The sequence below is a fragment of the Eubalaena glacialis genome, chromosome X, assembly GCF_028564815.1.
Source record: "Eubalaena glacialis isolate mEubGla1 chromosome X, mEubGla1.1.hap2.+ XY, whole genome shotgun sequence".
NCBI classification, from domain to species: domain Eukaryota; kingdom Metazoa; phylum Chordata; class Mammalia; order Artiodactyla; family Balaenidae; genus Eubalaena; species Eubalaena glacialis.
Genome location: NC_083736.1, coordinates 61,514,557 through 61,520,556, shown reverse-complemented (window position 1 = coordinate 61,520,556; position 6,000 = coordinate 61,514,557).

Genomic DNA, 6,000 nt, shown 5'->3' with positions numbered 1-6,000 from the left:
TAGGTGTCCTTTTCCCCCCGACCTCTGTGTTTTTCTACTCCTTGGAAAATCTATGGTGGATGATAACTACTGTGTCACTTTAGGCATGAGCTGAGTGGTCAATGAAACCAAATAGGGTGGCTGTTAGGTCACTCTCTGTAGGTCCAAGAGAAGAGAAGCTAAGCAATGGTGGTCAGAGGGGCTGTTTTGGAGGCAGGCTCTGACTTCCACACACAACCCACAAACATTCATATTCTCTCTCTCCTTACTTAGACACACACAAACAAACACACGTCCTAAGAATCTCTTCATCTCCTCTCCATCAAGCATTACTCTCAGGAAAAGTTTGAGAAATCCATCTACTCTGAGGTGGTCAATGATAAACATGGCTCAATGTGGGATCACTCTCAGGGGTTCTGGCATTTTAGCAGGGATCAAAGCCAGAGCAATAACCCCACCAGTTGGGTCATATACATTCTTACTGAATCACCAATCTGGCCCAGTAAAGAGGCACTGTGACAACCCCTATTATAGGTGAGGACACTGAGACATAGAGAAGTTTCCCATTATTCCTTAACACATCTGTCACACTTCATTGATGGCCTGTATCTCAAGCCCAGAATTCAATTTGGGATCTTGTTAAGTATTCACACTGAGAGGAGACAGGAGTGGGCTTTGCTTGAACTTTTGCAAACCCTAAAGAAGGCTGGCTCGGATTTTACCTTGAAGGTCAAGGACGATATAGGCCCTCAAAACCAGTGAGGGTGTGAACATGCCCATTCTTTACCAGAAGCTTGGCAAGAACAGGGCAGTGAAGCCCCCACCCATTTTATGCTCCCACGAGGATGAGAATAAGGGTGAACAGCTGGGTTTTGTATAGCTTTCTCCTGGTTGACAAACTAGGCTTTTTGATGAGAAGTTGTAATGGGTGGCCAGTGTCCATCTGTGCTTTCTAGCCCAGACCTTTTGATATTTCGGTGGTCCCAGGTCAAAGTATGCTAAGGCCAACACAGGACAAATTTATAACCCCTGTACAAAGATTTTTTTAAAATATATGAAAATCAAAGTAACATTAAAAAGCCACTGGGCATGATACCAATTCGACTTCAATAAAGACAGCCAATAAAAAGAGCTAATTAAAAGAACTCTGATGACATTCATCTGAAATTTTAGATTGTTTTATGTTTTAACAAATTAACAGCGGTGATAAGAGGACATTAGCAGCTTTTCTTGGGTCTCTTTGTTAACAATAACTTGAGCCTGCAGTCACAACAGGGGCTGTGGCCAAGTTTTAGCTGGCAGACCAGCAAGGCAGTATTTTACACAATGGATGACATTTCTGAAAGCAGAGACAGAGACAAACCCAGAGTCACACATGTATTCCAACAAACAAGTTTCTGCCATTTTTAATTGTATTTAGAGCAACAAAAGATTCCAAGATTACAAAAAGTGAATAGAACACTAGCGCTTGGGGCTGGTCCTGCTGCCCAGTGGAGGCCAAGTGCCGCTGTGAGAACTGAAGCCCCATCGAAAGAAGTTTCAAGCAAAATTAATGTTTCTTTAAAAAATAACTTTTATATGATGCTTTTTTCTTTTTAATTTTTTTCCCTCAACATAAAAATTCTTACATCTGGTTACATAGTCTGCTCCCTCCTGTTGCCAAATTAATCTCAAGGACAGCGCAAGAATGTCATGTCTGAGGCACTCCCTAATCAATGTTCCAGTCTAGGGGAAAGCAGAAAAGTGTCACTGAGTGGTGGGAGGGACTCTCTTTTTAGTTTGGGTCATCCCAATGGTGGCTACTCTCAGCACCTGAGTGGCTTATGGGATAGGACAACCCCACAGGCACTTCATTGCAGGACACTTAGCACCAAGGGCTAAGGTTGGGAGAGACTGCAGGCCTGGTCTATCTAAATGTTCAGGGAAGAGAGTTCCAAAATGTGAAGCATCAGCCCAGGAGGGCACCACCAGAGAAGCAGCAGCATTCCAGAATTTCCTTTCCTTTGGGAATATGTGTGGGCTCCAGTCTTTGGTGGCCAATGGAATCTGTAGCTATGTGACAGCCTTTTTAAGTAGTGCATGTGCAAACTGTTTTAGGCCACAAGGGCCACGCAGATGATAGCTTCTCATTTAATTCTATAAAAAGCTGAGACAAGTGGGATAAGGAAAGGAATCAGCACTCCCACTCTACTGAATTGGGGTTGGAAACCAATCCATGCATATTATCTATTTTCTGGCCAAATCTAATGGGGAGAAATCAAAGATGAGTCAAATGCTGCCTTTCCCTTTAAGACTTTGCCTGCTAAATTACAATACTTACCTCTTATTTTTGGAGTGGGAACATTCCAAATGGTTTGTTACCTCAGCTGAAGTGTCTTTAGAGGAGTGACTAATTGTGGATTTTTCTGCCTTCACCTAGAAATGGTTAAGGGTTGGGAGGCTCTGGGCAACAGACCCCAGTGTCAGTCTCTTAATTGAAGAAAAACACCCCTACCTGTGGGCAGAGATGGACCTGTACCTACAGATAAACTACTTCTAGTACACTGATAAATTTTTAACAAAGAAAAACACATTTTCATTGTCAAAATCCTTACAGAACGTATCCAAAACCAGAATAGACACCCAGTAGCAAGAGCACCTCAGTTGCAGGTGAGTGAATTGTTTGAAATGGAGCACTTGCTCTAGGTTCCCAAGTGCAGGAAACTGCCCTTTTCTCACAGGGATGGCGAAGAACAAAAAATACCCTTCCTTCTTCCAACTGCACAGGTCCCTTTAGAGGGTCACTGGCTAATTGCTTGGGTGGACCTTTGGCCCCAAGTCTGGGCCTTCCCTATGGTAAATCCCAGTCGGTTCCAATGAGACTTCACCACCCTTTACACATTCATCTGTCTTGGGCTAGTAAAGTGCAACACATCATGTACCTTATGCTTTTCCCCCCTCTGCTCCTTTGCAAGGCTTGTGGGTCAGGCCTCAATAGGAGCAGAGATCTCTTGGTTATCTGATCAACCCAGGTGTCTTTTCTATTCTGAGAGAGCTTCCAAAACGTAGCTGTGGCCTCTCTCACAAGTACATGGTATCAATTATGACCTGGAACCAAATATAAAGGTGCAGAGAAAGGTAAAGCTATCAGAACACATTATATCTATATATATAATTCAATTTTGAAACATGGATACAAATACTCATTTACAATATATTTCAACCTTCTGCCTTAAACTGCAGAGAACTTTTTTGTGCCATTCAAAGTGGACAGAAATGAGGATTTCTGCCTGCTGTCCTTCTAGTGCAAAATCTAGTCCTTTAAATGCTCCTCTTATCAGCAAGGGCTTCACATCTTCAGATAAGCTAACATTGGCACTAGCAAACACAATGGCCAAGACAGCTCCACTTCTAACCATGCAATGATGGAGCTTTAAGAATTTGCTCAGCAACTACAACAGAAAAGGAAAGCTAGTTCTGCTTATAAAAAATCACTTACTGAAGGACCCATAATCCCTTTCTTTTCAAAATTATCTTCCACTCTTCTAAACGTGTATATTGTGGGGGGAAACCCCACAAAACTCTTATAAGTCAGTCACCAGCAAAGTCCTTTAGTCTGTCTTTGGATAGGTTACCAAAGAGGCACTAATGCTTGCTCCCTCCCTGCCCTTAAAAATTTTGGTATTTTAGCAGATACAGTGTAATCTTTGGTTATGTAATGCGATGCTCTCATCTCTTTGTTTTTTTAAACTGCTTTCACAGATTTTCAAAGAGATTAGTGGTGAGAACAGACCTGCCTATAAAAGGCAGCAAGGGTAGAAACTTCCTTTTATAAGAAATTGCACATGCTAAATGGCTTATTTTGACCTTAAGTTTGGGATTGGATCTTGTGTTTTAGCATTCCTGGTTCCCATGACCCCCTACATGTGGTTGAGCATGAAGGCCACCCCCTTGGCCCAGTGCCCTCTCACCTGGGCAACTGGCATAAGATAATTAGTAGTCAACCTCTTGTTTTCCCAGGGCCATGTAGGGACCATGCAGGGATACTTACTGGGCTGTCTGAAGAGAGTCTCATGAAGTGCAACCCTAGCACAAGACTGGGAAGGGGCAGAGGGAGTGGCTTGGGCTTTTGAGCCATGCCGAATATCAAGGGAGGAAAAAAGGCCATGTCTGTGCTGTGCCTAATGAAACAAACACTTAGAAGCTACTTGATGCTTAAAGTTAGGTCACTTGTGTAGTGTCAGTATCATGTGAATGGTGGGCCTATTTTCTCTTAAAGTACAAATAGAATACTTCTTGCTATATATGCATATATGTATTTAGAAGTAGAGTATGAACAGAGAGGGACTCTAGCATCAGCACATTATTTCTCAACCTGGACAGTCACCTCAGCAACTACCCAAAGGACAGAGTGAAGCTTTTTTTCCCCCCTTTTTAGTGCCAGTAAACATATATAAAAATATATGTATTATTGATTTTCTTTTTCAAAGATATATGACAGAATCCTTCAAAAAACCCCTTTCTCATTAAAAAAATAATGAACTCTCCAAGAACAAAGATACTGTCTGTGGCATAGAAAAGCTATGGAGCAAAGAACCCAACCCCCGTTTCAACTCAGAGGCCAGGCCTGGGCAAGCTGCCCAATGAACAAGAGCTGAAACTGCCACACGACTCTTTTCTTTGACCACAGAGTTTGTGACCCTGGCCGCTGTCTGCTGCCAAACACAGATGGGGCCTTCTCCCTGGTGCTTCCTCTTTTTCTCTTCCTCACTCTCCATCCCCATTGAGCACTGCAAACCTTTTTGGAGATAGTGCCCGTCGCTTGTCTGGTGAGTGATCCTCATCTTTAAGCTCACCAGTTGAGTGGGTGTGAGTTGCCGATCCTTCAAGGGTGAGCACAGTGTACCAACTACATCAACTCTGTTTGCAGAGCAGAGTGCATGCAAAATGAGACTTCTGTCAATTACACTGGCTGGAGCAACAATGGCCAAAAGAAAAAAATAATCCCCCTTTCATCTGTGGGAGACAAAGCCAAGATAAAATCTCCTTTGCTCACTGAAACCCCAGTGCAAAAACAGTAGGCCTAAATTCTTGTTTAGGCCATTTTTCCCTAGTCTTGCCATTTGGAAATTCGGAGTAATCCAGTTGCTGCTGTTTTTAATTACACTGCCGTTTCACTGATTTTTGGCTTTCACAAATGAAGAACATATATTCATAAAGACAAGAGTCACAATTGGGAAATCCATAAAGATGAAAAACTTGATAGCCAGAGAAATGGAAAGGAGAGCATCTAATATTTACAAGGAGAGGTATTAGAATGATATAATTGAATCCATGTACCACAAAAGATGAGAATCATTTCAAAACAGATGTAAAGGAACTATTAAAAGGTAACCTAGTTTAAATGAAAAAGTAGTGGATTTTTTCTCTTTAAAACAGCTAAAAGTGATCCTGTGACCCTACATAAGCCAAATGGTGTCATAACAAAGAAAAACAGAATTCTTCTATCCTACCCCAGAAACAGAACCTGCCAGCTTTAGTTCTGTCCAGCAGTCTTGGATTGGTATAACACCCATCTTAGGTTCCCCTCTCCCTTGTTATTTAAAGAAGCTGTTTTGCAAGTTCATTTGGCTATTAATATCAACAGAAATCAGGGGAGGAAACCCATGTAGATCATATCATGTCACTCAGAAACTATCTTCTCAACGACAAGTAGAGTGAACCAACTGAAATGGGCAGCTGGGTGACTGGCCATTTCTTGTTTAGCAGATGAATTTAAGAGCTAAGTGAGGAGGCAGTGGCCAAGATGAGAAAGTAGGTGGACATTCCCCTGTACTCGCGACTGGGGGACAAACTCAACAGAACAGAGGTGTGCCAAAGGACTATATGAAACCAGTATCCCAGGAACACACCGAGTTCATGGGTGGCAGCCCATTGGAGCCACACCAACCAGATCTTTCCAATGAAGGCCATGGTTCTGTAGTCTCAATCTTTCAGCTTCCTCTGGCTGAAAGGCAGCAACAAAGGTGGGGAGTCTGAGTG